Here is a 22,232-nt window from a genome sequence, read left to right on the forward strand (position 1 = left end):
GTGTGAAATATGTTTCATGATTAACAACTGTGTGTTCATACACAACTCATCGGTGAAAAAGCAACTCACAAAAAAATTTATGTGTCATTTCATCCTAATTCACAAAAATCTCCCGGATTGAGAATGGCGGTTTTCCGCGTTTTAATTGGGTTTTAGCTAATGACGACGTGAAAGCTTAAAATTCCTTACGATCCAACCCTAAAATTTGTTCATAAAGTTACGAAATTCACATACAAACTTACCAGGCTAACCCGAGAGATTCGTGTAAATTTAATGAAAAATGACGTAATATGCAATCATTATAGTGTAATTTTTTGTGCCATTAGGTTAGTTTCTCATTGTTTTTGAGCAAAGGTATATATCATTTTTTCTTGGGTGGAAGAGAATAACTTTGCGCTTTTTGTTCGAATGGTTGGGCAAGATGTTTTTTAATACAACTTTTGTCATTAAAAAGTCTCTGTAATGTGGTAATATGTTCTGTACTCTAGGTCCTGGTAATAGAATAACCAACTGAAAAGAGTTTTGGCTCGCTCGCATGTTACTGTTGTCAAAACCATAATTTGTAAAACATGATCCAGTTATTAAAAACGCATATTTTCCAGCTTAAATAACTTTAAATAATCCTGAACTTTAATCTGCTCAAACAACCAGTTTGTTAATTAGGCAATGAAAACTCATTTGGAAAAAATAGACTGAACATTGTGAAGCGAGAAAACATCTCTGATTTTTTGAGATCATTTTGATAGTAAATAGTCAAGAGTAAATAGTGTTATGATCAGAGTCAAAAGACAAAATAACGAACTGTAACTTCATGTCTGGGTGAAAAAAGTTTTATTGTAGAACCACTAAATGACAAAATTTTCAAACAAAATTGAAAACGTTTTTTTTTTACTATACCAAGTCCCCTTTCCCATCCCTGAAAATTTACACTCTCCTAAGTGGCATCCTCATTACTCGCATTTTTCCCATGACCTTCCCAATGGCTCTCAATGGATCTGAGACGAATCTGAAACGGATCATATCGTTCACTTAATGTTCATCAATGATTGCAATTCATTTTTTCGAATTCAATTCAAATCATGCAACATATGCCTTCAGGTCTCACTCGCTCGGCGGCAAACTCAATTAGTGGCCGCAAGTTGAAAAGTATACACTGTATTTATTTACTCAATGTAACCTATTACTATATGCATTAATTTTGAACAGGACATATGTTAGGTTTGTTTGGGCTTTTGTTAATGTACTATAACATATACCACCCTAATCCTTTTTGAAGCGGCACTGTTGGCTAATTGCACATAAACTCCAAGCAAAGTGAAAAAAGCAAACTACCACTAAAATTGTGCAACCATGTAACACATATTGTACTATTCAACATAATGCCGAAAAAACGTTCTGAGGAATCTAATGCGCAATGCAGTAATTTTGAACAGGACATATATTAGATTTGATCGGATCTTTTGCTAATGTACTCTAAAGTCTACCACTCAAATTCTATTGGAAGTGGCACTGTTGGCTAATTGCACATGATTTCAATCAAATTAAAAAACGTAGCCGAAAGACTCCGGGGCCGACTCAAAGTAGATCATCAAAAACCCCACCCAACTAAAAACCAAACAAATCTCACCTGTACTTATTTATTCTTATTTCTAAACAAAAACAGAGTAAAATTAATACGAGAAAAAATCTGAGAAAAAATTGGAAAAAAAAGCTGATAAAAATTCAAAATTTCGTCACAAGTTGCGAGCTCAAAAATTCTAATGGCAACAAAACTCCCAATCAAAAAATATCGTATTCAATAAATGAAAGCAATGTAAAGAAAAACTAAAAAACGGTAAACGCGTGGAAAACTGAGAAGAAAAAAACAACCAATTTTATTGCTTATAAAGTTTCATACAAAAAACAAATGCTGCCGCCTATCAATTACTCTGAGACACCCCCTCAAAATTTATAGTGGTCTATGGGTAACCTACCCAGTGCCTCTCAAACATCCTATCTAACAATTTCAAAAGTAAACAACAAAAAACATGAAAAAAACAATATTGTAACAATTTTTACTTTATCAAACTGCCTTATATAACATTATAAGTGTCTGCCTTATAAGTGACTGCCTTATAAGTGTCACCTCTGAGTAACAAAACCCATTGAACAGCTCCTATTTAAATTAGACAACACAACAATAGTCGAAGAAAAACAGATGAGACTGAGCTAAAATTTGGCTAAAAATACTTCGTTCTCTGTAACAAACACAACTCAAAATCAGTATCAACCAAACTAAAAGGTCATCAAATACACCAATGAAACTAACTGCAACCAAAAAGACCCCAGTTGCAATACAAAATTGAGGAAGGTTGTAATAACAGCCTTCAACAAGGCAAAATAGCAAAATAGATCAAAATATCATCTGAAAGTGCTTAACTGCTTAACATGGTCAAAAATGCTTCCGAGCATACAATTACTGAACAATAAATGAGACAATCACTTCTGGTTGAACATTTTAGAGCTAAAACTAAAAAAATGTGTAAAATCTGCACGTGACCAAAATTTATCGCTCGCTTAGCGAAATTTTATTCATTCTTACTTTTTTGCTCTATTTCAAAAGCTGTTATGAACAAAAACACCACTCTCATTTCTCTCCGTTCTCCATTTTGTTCAACAGGAAAGAAAATCACAATTTTTGCACGTGCACCATTGACTTTTGCATCCTGTTTCAGAACTACTGTACCAATTGAAAAACAGATCAACAAACTGCTCTTCGAGTTGTAAAAAAGCAAACTGCCACTTAAATTATGCAATCATGTAATATGTATTACATGGTTGCACAATTTAAGTGGCAATTTACTTTTTTATTTTGATTGGATTTGATGTGCAATTGGCCACCAGTGCCGCTTCAAAAAAAGATTAGGGTGGTACATTTTAGAGTACATTAGCACAAGATCCAATGAAATCTAATATATTCCTGTTCAAAATTAATGTATTGAGTATTAGATTCCACAAAGCTTTTTTCGGCATTAGGTTGAGTAGTAAAAATTGTATTACATAATTGCAGAATTTTAGTGGCAGTTTACTTTATTCTCTCTTTGCTTGGAGTTTATGTGCAATTAGCCATCAGTGCCACTTCAAAAAGATTTAGGGTGGTACATTTTAGAGAACATTAGCACAAAATCCAATCAAACCTAGTATTTGTCCTGTTCAAAATTAATGCATTTAGTAATAGGTCAGGACATTGAGTAAATTAATACATTGTATAATACATTTATAGATACTTTTCAACTTGCGGCCACTAATTGTGTTTGCCGCCATTTTGTGGAATCAAGTAAATAATGTCCTGTAAAAAATGGTTCAGATGGTCCGTTTTTCAATGCTAGGGTCGATGGCTCATTAATAAAATAGAGAATCGATTAAGTCTTTAAAGTAGAGGGTGTCCAGATTGAGATCCCTGACCCAAGACAGTGGTATTTGGCTAGGGTACTTGCCCAGATTGATCATACCACAAATGGGCATTGGCCAGACCAGTAAAGCTTTGGCCACCCTTGGCCAGACCAAACAGACTCTTATCGTTAGGGCCGACTTTGAAGAGACTCGATCTTGTTCAGACCAATTGCAAGATCTACCAGACGCAAGGCCATATTGTGGTGAAACCATTGTTAAGACCTAACAGACTCTAGACCAGACCAATGGCCAGAGTCACTTAAACATGCAGAATTATCCAAACAAATTTATAATATACTCATGTTTTACAGCAGAACAACAGAAATGTAATTTTTGATTACTTTTACGGAAAAAACGTCTATTTAACGAGCATTTTTTGTTTCAGATAATTCGCTGTTATTTACAAAATCAATTCAACACACATCTACACTGTTTTGAAGGGGACTTTTGAGCTTTGAACAGACCATACAGCTTAATTGGACATTTATCGGAGCCAACTATCTTGATATTACTTCTTAACAGAGGTTACAAAAATAAACAGCTGAGATCAAGCTAAGCAGACAAAAAAGATATTGGTATCCGTTGGACCAAATTGTGCGTTCTGGACAGACCTAACAGAATAAGGATCAACATTGGGTATCGTCGGCCAGACAGAACTCGACCGTTGAATTGGGTCGCACCGCACGCCCTGTCGATGAGTCAAGTTGGTCTGACCAATACCTGTCTTGGGTTGTGAACCACGGGTCAAATTCGAATGGTTAACTTGTAAAAACTTGCGAGTTTCTTACAAGTTCTGCGATGAACCGGATTGCCAGTTTTTCTCCCAAAGTCCATGTTCTTAAAAGTTAATCATTTGACTTATAAGTTCTTACAAGTTAACCATTCGACTTACAAGGCTCTTAAAAGTTAAACAGTAGACTGGAAACATGAGTTCCTACATACGTTTTTGAAACATTTTTACGACTGTTTTTTTAGGGCAACAGTTCCGTCAATACTGAAGCAAAAAAACAATAAAACCCATTTAGATAAGAATGTAAACATACCATGAGCATCGACACAAGAAAAAATCAATTTGGCTGCAAAAAAATTGAAAAACAACCGTTTTATCAACTTAGATCGGTGACGTTCAACTATGCCGACGTAATACTATGCCGATTATAAGAGTGCCGAAAATTTATTCATTTTTTCTCCCGATAAATTTCTAAACCAATCAAATCACTTTAACTGAAATGAGCGCAAAATTTCTGAACCAATCACAATGAAGTTGTGAGATTTTGGATTTTATTATTTATCAGGACATGATAATTGGAGGGAGAAATATTTAAAACAAACAATGATAATTGCGGGCCACGGCCATGCCTCAGCGGCTCGTGGGACTTGATATGAATCTATCACAACCGAATACTGACCATCGTGCCCTGGTTGCTTTGAAAACATCAGTCGGTTAGCATTTAATTGATAATTAATTGGTAATAGCAGTTTCGAAATTTATCGGGTGAAAAATTGAATAAATTTTCGGCACTCTTATAATCGGCATAGTATTACGTCAGCATAGTTGTACGTAATCACTTAGATCACATTTTATTGTTTGATACAAACTAGACAACTAATTCCCAAAGCGCTTTCTACGGTAAATGAAAGACAGCTAACTTGAATTAACCAATTAGAGTTGAGCTCGACCGGAACGAACTCGCAAAAAGCTTACAAAATAACCATTCGATTCGCAAGTTCTTAGAAGTTAACCATCTGTTTCCACAAACTTGCCAGTTCTTACACGTTAACCATTCGGTCCAGACCCGGGACCCTAAGTGTCGATTTTTGAGTACACTCACGTAAGAATTCACTCTATACCCCCACACAAAAAAACCAAAAAACGTGGCGATAATCAGATAAACAACTTGGATTCCGAATTCGTTGCCAAAATAATAAATATTAATGACATGTAATCATGTTTTAACGTATGGTGTAATATTTTCTTACAAATATTTCTGCTAAATTTCCGCTGAAAAGTTGCTTGGGCCTCAATTGCGAGGTTATGTCAGGCTCCATACTTTCTCTAAACGTATTCAACTTTGATGTTGGATAGGAGCATGTCCTTTTCTTGCACTGGAAAGAGTGCAGTGCAGGATGTGAAATGTTAAAATTATGTAAGATTGAAATTAATTACATAAGTTTGGGGAAAATGTAAGAGTGGGGCCTTAATTAATTTAGCATCTTTCTTTGCTGTTTTGCGATTCACTTCGGTGATAAATTCATCTTATGTTCTCATTTGATCTTTGCTGATTTGTTTGAGCTTAACAACAGCAAAACGAAGTGGTAAGGAACTCAACATTTTAAAATTGAATTTCATAAGCAAATTATGGTTGCCAACAGTAACCAAAATCCCAAACTCTTCTCCCCAAGAGCATCACCCATTTTTATTTTTCTAAGAAAATTTCAACGAAACAGTATAAAACTGTAGCCGACAAAACTCAAGTTGAGTTGTTCTCAATTATCAGAAAAATTCTCAGAATTATTATCAAAATGGCAATAATGAGCTAAAATTCTTCTAAGCAAAAAAGAACAACGTGAACACGCATATTGAACGGCAAGTTGTATTTAGAATTGAATCAAAGAGCGTTCTGAACGTCATATCATTGACATGTCACAGAGTAATGAAGTCTCAAGTTAGAAGCGGCTGGTCCTGCAAGAGGCGAGATGTCAGCGCCTGTTAAGGGCAAAATTTTGTAAGAAATGCGTGGAATAAGCTAAGATTAGGTGGGAAATGAGTTGAATGCGCTGAAATGTGAAATTTTCAAAATTTTCTGCGCAAAAATCTTACATGATAATACGCTCAAATGCGCAGAAGAATTACATAGAAATGCATTCAAAATTCAGCGTATTTCTTAACTATTTTCAGTGAACTTCAACTGTTCTTGGCACCGATTAGTGAAGTTGGTACCATTTAAATTGATCTTACTTAGCTATTAACGTTTTGTAAGAAATTCGCTGTAAAGCACTCAAGAGCGCTGAATTTATGTAAAAAATGCGCTGAATATTCAGAGCATTTCTTACATTATTTCAGCGTATTTCTCACTAAACTGCTCATTTGTATAAAATCAAATTAAAAGGGAAAAATTGCAATAATCGGTGGCGCTCTGGATTGTGTGATGTTTACGCCACAGGAAAATAGGGTGCGGGTCTCAGTCAACGATAATTTTTTTTGAAAATTTAGTGGTTTTTGGAGCTTTTTTAGCAAAATTTTGTGAGAATTTCAGCACATTTCAGCGCATTTCAACGCATTATAATGTGACGTTTCGGCAAATTTTCAAAAAATCAGCGCAATGCAGCTCGTTTCTTCCGTAATTCTTAGAAAATTTCTCGAACCGGGTGAGTCAAGGTTTCGTGCCACCGCTTTATTGAATTATGTAGAGCAAGAATTTTTAAGATCCACATTGTTGATCCACAGTTTTAGTTGTGGATATTGGTCCATCTTACCCTAATTGCAGAAAAGCACAGCAGTAAATTAACAATTCTGTAGGGAGAACCCGCGAGACTATATTGCGATAAAACATACGCAAAAAGTTTGAACATGCCTTAGTTAAAAGAAGATGTCTGGGTTTAATTGAATGCTAGGTGATATGCAATTCGCCCAGATTTAAAATGAGGACTTTTCCTTTTATTTTATCAAAATCCAATCAAACTTTAGCCAGAAATTTTACTTTTCCTAAACAATCCTTACAACAAGCGGATTTCCGAGTGTCTGTCATGATGTCAATCCCGTTTCCCGACATTAAATTCAAAACACATGAAAACAATGTGGTAAATTTGAGCCCTCTATTGTATATTATTAACCTTTGAACGACTTTTATTCATTTTTAATTGCAATCATTTAGAAAAGCATTAATTCACTTTTGCAAATTCAAACGTGCGCATTAAAAAATAAATTAGGCACAGTTGCAGATTGTAGATATATTCAGTGCAAAAAATGGATACAATCAGCGCGGAAGCGAGTTACGATGAATGCGATGAAGCGATAGTTAGATCGAGCAGAATAGGGATACATGGCGCGCAAACGTAGGTAGCTCATTTACGAATGGGGCTGTTAAAATTTTAACGCTTTTGCGAACACTTGTTGCACGATTCCCCTCAAATTTGCCCGATTTTGCTAAATTATCTATTATACCGAAACCGGGCAGATTTGCCCGTGACGTTATAAGTATGCCTCTGCGGCGTTACGATTAGATGTGAATAGCGTTGAAAAACATTTAATCGCAGAGCGCCGTCTTTTCTAAAGGTGAATGGGGTGATTGCAATGAATTCATCTATTTGTACGAAAATAAAACAAATAATACAGATTTGAGCCCGTGAGCTCTAGATTAAGAGTTTACGATTCTTCCACTCGCCGACTGTGACCTAAGTTACGTGGAATTTCTTTAATATGCAATTTAGATTCACCCTCTTTATGGTAAAACATAGTTGTGATTGTTGGCGAGATTAGTTAGTTATTTCTAGAGGTGAATTTTTCACAACATTCAGCGCAATTATTGGTTTTTTTCGTCTTTAATTTTTGTGACAAGGCTTTGTAAATTTAGCGGGGAATTTAGTGGACCCAAACGCGCTTACAAAACTTGTCCTCTCCCGGAATACTATAAACATTCTATAAGATTACTTAAAAAATGTCGACTGAAAAGTAATTTTCAATCATTTATTGTTTTTTTTTCTTCACTTCTATGAATTGATTTATTTGATCTTAGTCATTGTGATGCTCTACGGGGCTTTTTGAGGTCCAACTGAGCCAACAAAATTCAAATCTTGTTCAAACTGCTTTCTATACCAGCTAGTCTTTAAATGAGACATAAGTACAAATCATGTTCATTAATGTGCACATAAATTATTTTAATTCAATTCACTGCTTTTAATCACCATTGTGAAAATTTACCTTTTTTGCATCATTACCCTACTGGAGGCTTTTTTTCCTTATTAAAAACCAATTTTCAGTAGATAATTCTTACATAGTTATACACAAAATATGCCGAATTCTTACTGCCCTTTTTACATAATTTCATCCTTTGCGAATTCAATTGAAAATTCTACTAGAAATATCCAATATGAGAACAGGTTTTTTCAGCGGACATCCCTCTATCAACACATCAAAAATCACTGTTTTTCCATGAAAAAAGTTGAAGAGATGATTGGCTCAGGTGTTAAATACAAGAATGTTGAATGCTATTCCAGTCTTTCGTACAATAAAAGAGATATCGCAACATGTAGCTTTCGATGACACTCATCGCATAGAAGAGAGTTCCTACAATATCTGTTACTGTTTGGAAAGCAATCAGCCCAAATTCGATTTCTCGAAGTTTTTTCACAAAGAAAAAGCAAAGAAGACAGTAGATGTTCACAATCAGAATACACGCACTCACAAATATCTAATGCAATGTTCAAGTTTTTGATCTGTTCTGTCCCCACCCGCAGTTTTTCTACGCCCCCGGTTCATGTTATGCGTTGTTACATAGCAGGTTATTATTTGAAAAAAAATCACATCCGTCTGGGGAGGGGGAGACGAGTTATATAAGCCCTAAGCTGTGCGACAGTGGGTTGGGACAGAACAGAAATTAATTTTTTAAGCTTTGCCCGTGGAAATATCATATGTTGCTGCATAGAAATTCTATGAAAATCTGTTATGAGGTTCATGGCCCAAAACAGCTTTAGGAAAAGTCCCAATTAACTTATGGGGTCACCGTGGCAAGGTTTTGTAAGAATTGCAATGAATAGAGGTGAAAAAATCGACCACAACCTTCAGCGGTGAAAGCGGTAAGCTCTCGGTGAGAATTGCGCTTTTAGCAGTTTCTTCATAATATTCACCGCATTCACTGTTGTTCTTAATAACATTACCTCAGGTACCAAGGTTCGAACCTCTGGTCTCTTTTTCTACTGATTTCCTCTCACTCGTCACTTGTTCATATTAAATTTGTTTCGTAGTTAAATCACATTCTGTGTACTTACTGTGAACATAATTGGTAAATTTTTGTAAGATTAATGGTTTTAGCGATGAAATTTTCAATGTCCTACTTTTCAAATTATAATGAATGGGGTATGATTATCCTTTCTTGAGGTTTTTCGCGTCATATTTGACTGACAGACAGCAGCGAGTTGTAATATCTGGTGAAAAATCTGACTTTCGATCAACCACTAGCGGTGGGCCTCAAGGGTCAATTTTTGCGCTGTTTCTTATATATAACCGACCTACCCGAAAGATTTGTCAATGAGTGCTATTAATACACCGATGACACAAAAACCATTAGTACAGTAGACAGTAAATCGTAGCCGGAAAAGATATTGAACTTGCTATTGCCTGGAGCAAGGAGAACAAGTTGAAGTTCAATTTTGACAAATTTAAAAGCTTGCTCTATTCCTCACAAAAAATCTCCACAATAAAATTTTGTTCTTTCAAACAATGAAACCATCTCACAGGAAATTCAATTCAAAGACCCGGGCATATAATTTTCAGAAAATTTATCGTGGGGTTATCACTTGAGTTTTGTTCTCCAAAAGGTAATCAAAAGCTTGCACATCTATGGATATGAATTCAAAGCAAAACAAAAGTGTCATTAAGTGTAATCTAGTAAAAAGTTAATTTAATTTTGTCGTGTTTTATCGATTTAGTTTTTGTTACGCTGGTAAAATTATCCTCAGGCAAATCGAAAAACATAAGTAAAAACGTCTAAAATGGACAAATTCAAGCAGTTGTTTTACTGATAAGGACTGCAATTATTGTCTTCGATCAGTGTATTTACTCCCTATCTCATATCAACTTGTTTTCATGGATCTTGTTATATAAAACAAAATTTTGTGAGGTAAACTTCCTATTCGCGCTGAACAATTTCGGCAAACAAAAAAGGGGCATCCCAAGGCAAAATCTAACAAGAAAATATTCTTATACTCAAAAGAAAGTAATCGCCAGGGTGTTGCCCTTAGAGTTTTTTCGTCAGAGTTACAAGTCACAGCAACCCGATGTCACTGGTGCGTAATTTTCACAAAAATAGTCCACGATCAAGTCCTCCCAAATTGAAAAGAGAAGTCAGATTATCTGTTTGATTTAACTCAGAAGAATTTTAATTACAAGTCATACCAATATGGATGGACAGTGTTTCAGAGATGTCAATTTCAGGCCCCATTAAGGACTTACTAAGCTCGGTTAAACCAAGTTGAGCGAAATTTATTCTTATTATTGTTATTATTGTTCTTATATCAGCTGTGGGAGAAAAGTTTTGCCGCCATCACCTTAGTAGTGATATACAAATTGACAATTGAAAACCGCAAAAATTAAAATAAGTTGACCGCTAAGGCGCTTCTTAGCTGTAAGTAGTTTTTTTACGCAACTTTCACCCGCAATTCTTACAACTATTCACAGTATTCATCGCACTTGTTGCGTTTTTAGCGATCTCTATCATTGACACTTCGACCAGGGTCGAGGCCAGTCAAAAACTAGGAATCGACCAGTCAAAGCAGATGTTGACCACGACAGCTATGCCAGACCAAACCGATTCCACAGACATCAGTCAAGATCCAATGACACTTTGCCCAAATATTGCAGCAAAAAGTTTTGACGAGACAGCCAAAATCTTTAAGTCATTGCAGAAGCGCTTTTTCTTAAAAAATCAAATGAGAGAGCTACTCTACTCTCCTGCAGTTTATCTTAAAATGGCACTGGTAAGCTTTTGTTACAAAAATTATATTTCAACAAATACTCATTTTTTTTATTAACGTATACCGAGGTATAGGTGCCATCTAGAAATGACCTCTGATCAGTCCATGCCAGACGAAATTAACCTCTGATCAGACCATCCCAGACCAAAGTATCCTCTGATCAGACTAAAGTGCGCTCATAACTGTCTCCGATCATACCTTTCCAGACCGAAATGACTTCTGACAGGACCAATATCAGACCATGGCACAAACCAAACCCAGACCATCGTCCAGACGATTGTGCGCTCAAAATCACTTCTGATCAGACTCACTTGCGCTCAAAATAGTCTGATAAGTGAATGGTTTTCACTATGAGCGAATTTAACTAATTTTGTAAAATGTTTTCATTTTTATAAAAATTGATGTTTGCATTATTAAATTCATCTAAAGAAAAGACCATTCTAAATGTATTGCTAAAGAAAAGAAAAACCATCTGCTGAGAAAAAGTTTATTTAGTATACACTTACTGCATATTTCGAACTCAGTGATTGAATTTAGACAGCTTTCCATATAAAACGTCGCGTCCTGCAGTTAATCAAAATTTACTGTTAAGGGGACCGTCATTTTCTGTCAGCAAAGTCATCAGACTCTAGTTGTGTCTGTGATCGGAATGCTGATTTTTGTTGCCTATTGTCAAAGCCATCATCTCTCGGTAAAGAAAGAAAAATAAAAAGAAAAAATTTCCGCTCGAAATTGTCTCTGATACGACCCAATTGCGCTCAATTGCGCTCTGATCAGACTAATGCGAGCTTGATTCCGCCTTTGATTATACCATTCTCATCTTGGAGTGACCTCTTATATCATCCCCAGACCGAAGTGAACTCTGATCATACCATCCCCAGACCGAAGTGAACTCTGATCATACTATTGTGCGCTCGAACCGAATCCCAGACCCAGTAACTTTGGTCTGGGAACACATCGTGTGCGTTGGAGTTGGTCTGATCACAGTTCACTTCCAGATGGCACCTCAAACTGGGTAAGCTTCTGTGCAGCAGCTTCTGAAACTGATTACAAAAAAAAACAGGTGACCGGGATGGGGGATCGCAAGCGTGCATAGAGGCGGGTAGAATGAGATGAGGTTGTTTTTTTTGAAGCGGGGGAGGGGTGGTGTCTAAAGTCGACCTGGGGGGGGGGGGGTGGTATTTCCCTTCCTTAAATACACGGTCGACTTCCTAGTAATGGTCAGCCTAAAGTCTTTTCTTAAGTCGACCAACAATCTTTCCATGCCAATATCGGTTTTCATTATCCAATATCGGTAGACTCATAGTCTTTTCATAAGTCGACTAAAGGTCTTTTCATATCCGGTACAGTTGACCTAAAGTCTGATCGCAGGTCTTTTTCACCAAAGTTATAGGGTCTCATAAGGTGCAGAATTTTGAAGCATCAGTAAACTTGTCTTAGTTTCTGCATGAGATTTTTTAGCTTCTTTGAAGACTAGAGCCGGTTTCATTACTGAGCTCCATAAGGAGCGCACCTGACCTAGCCGCCAAAGAAAAAAAACAAAGACCTTAAATAGCTATGACCAATATAATTGCTACATCCTTCGTTTGAGAAAAGTTAGCATTGGCCAGGTCAAACAGATATAACGGAACGTTGCTATGTACTATGAACTGCATTTTTAAGAGTAGTGGATTTCCTTTACAAAACACAATTTTTTAATTAACCATTAATTACTTTTCCTCATATCACACGGATTTTTCGTGCAATATGCTGAGGACCAATCATGGTAATAATTACTCATATGCAGTTAGACCAAAACTTAGGCAAAATCCCTGTTTGAAAAGCTCTGGTTTCTGGTTTATGTACTACGACCAAAAAACGGATTTCTGTTTGAGGTATTTGAGGTTTTTTTGAACTTGAATTTGATTACCCATTAGTGAAAGTCGAATTTTTACTATTTTGAGTAGTTTAATTTCTTTAACAAATGTTTAAGTTATTCGTTGGCCCCTGACGCAATTAAAAGTGTGGTCGTCCTTTGGAAGGCTAAGGCCCCTCCCTCTCCTCCGGTAATTGTCAATTTAATTTATTAAAATGACAAAATTGAGTTATATAATCGTCGACCAATGCTTGCCAATTTTACAAACCCTCAAATGACAAACCTGCGTATTTTAAACAGCGCCTCCCGCACAATGATTTGGAAATTCAGAAGCGTGCTGATGAACTGGGTTTGGTAACTACGATATACAACTGCAGAGTAAAATTGTTTTTAATGAGCGTTTGACACAACCTGTAGACAATTTTAAAGCTGTTGAAGATCTGGAATCCCGCGCAATAAAATCTCTCTTTTCAACATAAACAACTTGAAAACTTGATACAACGTCTAAAGCGAAACAAACGGTGAAGCAAGTTACAGGGAGATGCAATTGATTTTGATAGCTGTGATGAAGCTTATCAACTGGGAGCAACACCTTGTGGGAAAAAAATTTAATTACAACAGCAGTCAGCCCAAAAGCTGATTGTCCACTCCGTGGTAAAACGCGCCTTTGAAAACTAGACGTAGTGTTTCTATTCTTTTAGTCTTCTCCTTAATTACAACATTTTCTATAACAAGTAAGTGGACAATAATCTTTGGAAATGGCAAAACTGTTAAGCTATCTTTTTTATAAACACTTACAATCCTTAAGATTCTATCATGACCACCTCTGTGCACAAATAGAAACACTAGCATACAAAACAGCTGTAATTGCATTATGCGAAACCTGACTCACTGATAACGGTCCATTAGATATATATTCTATATCAGGGCGCAAACCACTGAAAAACCAGTTTAAAACTGATACAACAAAAAGGAGGCGGGGTGGGTTTTTTTGTGCGAGAAGACCTTAAAAAACCTTCTGTTTTGTCGTTTGAACATATTGAACATCGGGTACTTGCTTTAGAAAAACGACGAACAGCGTTTTGTGTTATATACAGGCCCCTTCTTGTGAATTATAAGTTTTCTTTGGAAAATTTGAAAATCAGTTGTTCAAAATAATTACAATGAAAGAGGAAACATCCAACGTAGAAATCTCTGACACTCATCATCAGCAATACAAAAAATAAATTAGGTCATTTAATTTTAAATTACGAAACATGGAGCCAACAAGGGTAACCAAGTTGACAAGCAAATGTACCGACCATGATTTATCAAAAAGATTGAGTATCATGGTAACACTAATTTGGATCTTTGATTTATTAAGCTCTCTTTTTTGAATTCGGTTTTTCCGTTGTACCTTCTCAAAATGATATTTTATATAGCATTTACATAAAATTTTAATTATTTTAAAACAGAACAAAATAATTAAATTTTTTTCAATCTTCTCCAACATAAAATGGGCCGATTGGATGAAAACGATCATGAAAACTCTTGGTGTGAAATTAGTTTCAATTATATGTTTGATTTTGGATGATAGACGTCCTGTTATACAGAATTAAATATAAATATTGGGATTGGTGGATTGACAAACAAATTGAAAAATTTTACAAACAAACGAGATTGTGCTCATTGAACGCACATACTTAATTCTAGTGATCAAAGGAAATCCATTTTAATTAATTACGGAATTTAGCAACACAACCCGTACGAAAAGCTGAAAACAACACTATGATCAAAAGTTGTGGGTATCCAGAAATCCATTAACGTATTCAAAGAACTTTTGGGGCAACAAAAGAGGTGAGCAAAAGACCTCACTGTTGAAACTTTCAACAACTTTTTCGATTATGTATTGAGAAATTTCAATACTAAAAATATTGCAGATGAAACACTGAGACAGGTTTACGATTTAACGAAGCGACTTTTTTTATTCTTCTAGACAACTTTACGATCAGTAATACAAAAAAATCTAGCTTCTTTGAAGACTAGAGCCGGTTTCATTACTGAGCTCCATAAGGAGCGCACCTGACCTAGCCGCCAAAGAAAAAAAACAAAGACCTTAAATAGCTATGACCAATATAATTGCTACATCCTTCGTTTGAGAAAAGTTAGCATTGGCCAGGTCAAACAGATATAACGGAACGTTGCTATGTACTATGAACTGCATTTTTAAGAGTAGTGGATTTCCTTTACAAAACACAATTTTTTAATTAACTATTAATTACTTTTCCTCATATCACACGGATTTTTCGTGCAATATGCTGAGGACCAATCATGGTAATAATTACTCATATGCAGTTAGAACAAAACTTAGGCAAAATCCCTGTTTGAAAAGCTCTGGTTTCTGGTTTATGTACTACGACCAAAAAACGAATTTCTGTTTGAGGTATTTGAGGTTTTTTTGAACTTGAATTTGATTACCCATTAGTGAAAGTCGAATTTTTACTATTTTGAGTAGTTTAATTTCTTTAACAAATGTTTAAGTTATTCGTTGGCCCCTGACGCAATTAAAAGTGTGGTCGTCCTTTGGAAGGCTAAGGCCCCTCCCTCTCCTCCGGTAATTGTCAATTTAATTTATTAAAATGACAAAATTGAGTTATATAATCGTCGACCAATGCTTGCCAATTTTACAAACCCTCAAATGACAAACCTGCGTATTTTAAACAGCGCCTCCCGCACAATGATTTGGAAATTCAGAAGCGTGCTGATGAACTGGGTTTGGTAACTACGATATACAACTGCAGAGTAAAATTGTTTTTAATGAGCGTTTGACACAACCTGTAGACAATTTTAAAGCTGTTGAAGATCTGGAATCCCGCGCAATAAAAACTCTCTTTTCAACATAAACAACTTGAAAACTTGATACAACGTCTAAAGCGAAACAAACGGTGAAGCAAGTTACAGGGAGATGCAATTGATTTTGATAGCTGTGATGAAGTTTATCAACTGGGAGCAACACCTTGTGGGAAAAAAATTTAATTACAACAGCAGTCAGCCCAAAAGCTGATTGTCCACTCCGTGGTAAAACGCGCCTTTGAAAACTCGACGTAGTGTTTCTATTCTTTTGGTCTTCTCCTTAATTACAACATTTTCTATAACAAGTAAGTGGACAATAATCTTTGGAAATGGCAAAACTGTTAAGCTATCTTTTTTATAAACACTTACAATCCTTAAGATTCTATCATGACCACCTCTGTGCACAAATAGAAACACTAGCATACAAAACAGCTGTAATTGCATTATGCGAAACCTGACTCACTGATAACGGTCCATTAGATATATATTCTATATCAGGGCGCAAACCACTGAAAAACCAGTTTAAAACTGATACAACAAAAAGGAGGCGGGGTGGGTTTTTTTGTGCGAGAAGACCTTAAAAATCCTTCTGTTTTTTCGTTTGAACATATTGAACATCGGGTACTTGCTTTAGAAAAACGACGAACAGCGTTTTGTGTTATATACAGGCCCCTTCTTGTGAATTATAAGTTTTCTTTGGAAAATTTGAAAATCAGTTGTTCAAAATAATTACAATGAAAGAGGAAACATCCAACGTAGAAATCTCTGACACTCATCATCAGCAATACAAAAAATAAATTAGGTCATTTAATTTTAAATTACGAAACATGGAGCCAACAAGGGTAACCAAGTTGACAAGCAAATGTACCGACCATGATTTATCAAAAAGATTGAGTATCATGGTAACACTAATTTGGATCTTTGATTTATTAAGCTCTCTTTTTTGAATTCGGTTTTTCCGTTGTACCTTCTCAAAATGATATTTTATATAGCATTTACATAAAATTTTAATTATTTTAAAACAGAACAAAATAATTAAATTTTTTTCAATCTTCTCCAACATAAAATGGGCCGATTGGATGAAAACGATCATGAAAACTCTTGGTGTGAAATTAGTTTCAATTATAAGTTTGAGTTTGGATGATAGACGTCCTGTTATACAGAATTAAATATTGGGATTGGTGGATTGACAAACAAATTGAAAAATTTTACAAACAAACGAGATTGTGCTCATTGAACGCACATACTTAATTCTAGTGATCAAAGGAAATCCATTTTAATTAATTACGGAATTTAGCAACACAACCCGTACGAAAAGCTGAAAACAACACTATGATCAAAAGTTGTGGGTATCCAGAAATCCATTAACGTATTCAAAGAACTTTTGGGGCAACAAAAGAGGTGAGCAAAAGACCTCACTGTTGAAACTTTCAACAACTTTTTCGATTATGTATTGAGAAATTTCAATACTAAAAATATTGCAGATGAAACACTGAGACAGGTTTACGATTTAACGAAGCGACTTTTTTTATTCTTCTAGACAACTTTACGGTCAGTAATACAAAAAAAATCTTTAGAAACAGAAAACTAATTTGGTGATGATAGGATAAGTAAAAAAACTTTTGTGGTGACTTGGCTAGATTGATAAATAAGAGCATGCAAAGAAGTTTTTTCCCGGTTTGTCTTGAAATTGCAAAAACAAGTCCACTGCACATAAAAGGGGAATTTGAAACCCCTCAACAAACTATCGGCCAATTAACTTATTGACATCGCTAATCAATGTGTTTAAAATATTCTGAGCACAAGAGTTGTTGGGTTTCTTGAAAAACCAAAACATGCTTTTACTGAGCAATTTGGTTTCCGGTCAATGTTTGCAAGAGCTAAAGATTTGGTTAAAGAATACATGCGAAATTCAATAGATTCGAAAATTATAGGTTTAAGCTTGTTTAAATAAAAAATTTAAATAGAAACACTAGCATACAAAACAGCTGTAATTGCATTATGCGAAACCTGACTCACTGATAACGGTCCATTAGATATATATTCTATATCAGGGCGCAAACCACTGAAAAACCAGTTTAAAACTGATACAACAAAAAGGAGGCGGGGTGGGTTTTTTTGTGCGAGAAGACCTTAAAAATCCTTCTGTTTTGTCGTTTGAACATATTGAACATCGGGTACTTGCTTTAGAAAAACGACGAACAGCGTTTTGTGTTATATACAGGCCCCTTCTTGTGAATTATAAGTTTTTTTTGGAAAATTTGAAAATCAGTTGTTCAAAATAATTACAATGAAAGAGGAAACATCCAACGTAGAAATCTCTGACACTCATCATCAGCAATACAAAAAATAAATTAGGTCATTTAATTTTAAATTACGAAACATGGAGCCAACAAGGGTAACCAAGTTGACAAGCAAATGTACCGACCATGATTTATCAAAAAGATTGAGTATCATGGTAACACTAATTTGGATCTTTGATTTTTTAAGCTCTCTTTTTTGAATTCGGTTTTTCCGTTGTACCTTCTCAAAATGATATTTTATATAGCATTTACATAAAATTTTAATTATTTTAAAACAGAACAAAATAATTAAATTTTTTTCAATCTTCTCCAACATAAAATGGGCCGATTGGATGAAAACGATCATGAAAACTCTTGGTGTGAAATTAGTTTCAATTATAAGTTTGAGTTTGGATGATAGACGTCCTGTTATACAGAACTAAATATTGGGATTGGTGGATTGACAAACAAATTGAAAAATTTTACAAACAAACGAGATTGTGCTCATTGAACGCACATACTTAATTCTAGTGATCAAAGGAAATCCATTTTAATTAATTACGGAATTTAGCAACACAACCCGTACGAAAAGCTGAAAACAACACTATGATCAAAAGTTGTGGGTATCCAGAAATCCATTAACGTATTCAAAGAACTTTTGGGGCAACAAAAGAGGTGAGCAAAAGACCTCACTGTTGAAACTTTCAACAACTTTTTCGATTATGTATTGAGAAATTTCAATACTAAAAATATTGCAGATGAAACACTGAGACAGGTTTACGATTTAACGAAGCGACTTTTTTTATTCTTCTAGACAACTTTACGATCAGTAATACAAAAAAATCTTTAGAAACAGAAAACTAATTTGGTGATGATAGGATAAGTAAAAAAACTTTTGTGGTGACTTGGCTAGATTGATAAATAAGAGCATGCAAAGAAGTTTTTTCCCGGTTTGTCTTGAAATTGCAAAAACAAGTCCACTGCACATAAAAGGGGAATTTGAAACCCCTCAACAAACTATCGGCCAATTAACTTTTTGACATCGCTAATCAATGTGTTTAAAATATTCTGAGGACAAGAGTTGTTGGGTTTCTTGAAAAACCAAAACATGCTTTTACTGAGCAATTTGGTTTCCGGTCAATGTTTGCAAGAGCTAAAGATTTGGTTAAAGAATACATGCGAAATTCAATAGATTCGAAAATTATAGGTTTAAGCTTGTTTCACTAACTTTCAAAAGGCGTTTGACAGAATTGATCACAAAAATCTTCTGAGTTAGTCAGAAATATCAAGTTTGCGATGAAAACTGAAACACCCGATAGCGTTTTTGAATAATTATGTAGTACCGGGATCAAAATAGTCAACAGGAGTTGAGATTAATATAGGTGTTTCTCAAGGTTCAATTTTGTGTCCGTTGCTCTTTCTCTTTTTATTTTACTAAATATTTCCTTCGGTCTGTTTCACACACAGTTCATGTGTAACACTCTTTGCAGATGATATGACAATTCTAACGCTAACGTCACCTGAAGATACAGAAAATCAAAATAACCTTCAAATTGACTTGAAAAAAATGAAAGTTGGTGTTCGAGATATAAACTTGTGATTAACATTAAAAAAGTAAATTTATGGGCTTTGGAAGAAATGACAAAAAACCACAAATTTTGATGCTAGGAGTGCTGGAAGAAGTTTCCGTGTAGTTTCCTTTACAAATCGGAGATTTCTAATTGACAAGCGTCTCGATTTCAAACCCTTTTTGAACAAGTTATTTCGAGAAAGAAACTTCTTCTCGGAGCCCATTTAATTCAGATGCATAAAAATTATGCCAAAGTTTCTTATGGCATTTCAACTCACGGTTTTGCATTAAAAAATTAACTGAAAATCAAGACAGTATTTTTTGCTTGTTATCTTTTCAATCTATCCAATGTGCTCTCAATTTTTTATTTAAATTTTGACGCTCTTGTAAAGGATGTCTTGGATAATATTGCGAAAACACCTCCTCTTTGATTTTTTTAAGTTGCCATTTTCAGGCAAAACGTCGTCTGCTAGGTCTCACGGTCGTCTGCTAGGTCACACGTTCATATACCAAAAATCAAAACGTAGATTCAGAAGAAGTCCTTGAGATTTTCGTTTGAAAAAAATGTTCAATTACCTTGCTAAAGAAATTTTTTTGATAAAATCGGTAAGGGAAATGAAGTTCTTTTAAACTTGATCGAACCTTAGATAACAAAAATGATTTTGATTTGTTTTATTAGGTAATGCAAGTTTATGTAGATTTTCTTGGCACCTCCTGAAGAGTCATTTGACTCGTATGGTGTACAAGGTGGTGAATTGAGTTAGTGCTTCATGATAATTGTTTTTTTCTACTGCCATCTTAATTCAAATCTTATGATTAATCTTAAAAACTGCTTGGACTCCTGTTTTGGCATGCGTTTATATACCCGTTCTGTCATCTGATTTGCCGAATTTTGCTCCGAGATAAACTTGTAAATTAAAATTTGTCTCAATCGCATTATTAACAGTTCTGTCTGAGCTCCAGAGGAAAACGTTTCTGCAAAGTTTCTGATATTGTTTGTTGCTGACACAAATGATCAAAATCTTTTTTCTGTTGTGATATGTCACGTTAAATAAGTTTTCGTTATCTGCTGGCCAATTTAAGTAACTGGCATAAATTTGGGATAGTAGGTTTTCGCATATGTTTCAATTTTACTCGGATATTATCTCTGATCAGACTTTCCAGACCGAAATTATCTCTGATCAGACTTTCCAGACCGAAGGAGTTCTGATCAGACCATCTCCAGACCATGGTCCAGACTCAAATTCAGACCATTGCCCAGACCTTAATCAGACTATGATCAGACCCAATTTCAGACCCAAGTAGCCTCTGATCAGACTCAGTCGAGACCATCTCCCCAGCTGACCACTCTGATCAAAAACACTCAAAATCGCCATCGTCAGCCCTCCCGTCCTTTAACCACAACACTTAAATTGTCCACTCTCCTCCCCCTATCGAGTTGAACTCCCCTCTCATCAGCCTTCTTCTCAACCCTAACCCCATCGCTTAACCCCCACCCACAACACACACACTCACACACACACACACACACACACACACACACACACACACACATATACACACACACACACAGACACAGACAAACCGGTTACCCCATAAACGCACACACAAAACTTACACACACGTTGGTTGAGATTTTACTGCAAAATTAGCTATAAAATAAAAGATTTGCGATGAATTTGATTAAAAATATTAGACCTCTGATCAGACCCAAGTGCGCTTGAAGTCGCCTCTGATCAGACCCAATTGCGCTCGAAGTCGCCTCTGATCAGACCCAAGTGCGCTCGAATCCGCCTATGATCAGACTTTTCAGACCAAAATGACCTCTGATCAAACCATCTCCAGACCATGGTCCAGACCGTAGTGCGCTCGAACTTCCGAAAAGACCCTGTAATTTCGGTCTGGGAACACACGGGTCTGCGCTCGACTGGGTCTGATCATAACTCAAGTTGGGTCTGGACCTCAACCTGGGGTCTTGTCTTTCGAGAAAATTATCAAGAACTTCTTTTGTTTGCTCATCGAAAAATGACAATGAATTTTAAGCCAATTTCTTGTTTCTTTTTGGAAAGTAATTTTGTTTGAGTTTGTAGAGACTGTCCTCTTTTCGTATCAAGATTTTTGAATATGTGTCAATTTTCGGTTGAAGTTCTGGACTTTGAATGTATGGCTTATGTTCGAATATTACTCACACTATTACTGATCATAATTCTACTTATTTGAATTATAGTCTCGGAAAATCTGATTAAATTGTGCTAATTCGATTTCGATTTAAAAAAACGGACATAATTATTCACGGGGTTAACGAATGATAAATTGTTTCCGAATGACCCTTAGTCCTAGAAAGTGTTTTCGGATTTGACAATGAAAAGGATCAACTCACATCCCACAATGCAACAGAATTCCGAAGCGTGTAATGGAAATAGTCGAAGTCCAATTTGATTCCAGTCGACAGATCTGCCCATGGTGCGAATTGGTACAAATCTAAAACAATTGGATATAATGCTGGGTCGTTCCCATTATACCCCCCCCCCCCCCAGCATAGTGGTCAACATAAAATTATATAAGGCAT

The 22,232-nt window shown here is 35.5% G+C and overlaps 1 long non-coding RNA gene across 1 annotated transcript; it reads right to left on the bottom strand.

Annotated features, from left to right (window-relative positions):
- Positions 1 to 478: 478 nt before the first annotated feature.
- Positions 479 to 22,138, bottom strand: LOC142357935 (uncharacterized). The gene is made up of 5 exons (XR_012761729.1): positions 22,044 to 22,138; positions 8,627 to 8,843; positions 8,186 to 8,204; positions 5,804 to 5,823; positions 479 to 541 (listed from the first exon to the last, which is right to left on the bottom strand). It is a non-coding gene; the product is annotated as an uncharacterized LOC142357935 (long non-coding RNA).
- Between the last annotated feature and the right edge of the window lie 94 nt (positions 22,139 to 22,232).

The sequence above is a fragment of the Convolutriloba macropyga genome, unplaced genomic scaffold (genome assembly GCF_964194025.1).
Source record: "Convolutriloba macropyga unplaced genomic scaffold, txConMacr16.3 SCAFFOLD_4322, whole genome shotgun sequence".
Classification (NCBI taxonomy): Eukaryota; Metazoa; Xenacoelomorpha; order Acoela; family Convolutidae; genus Convolutriloba; species Convolutriloba macropyga.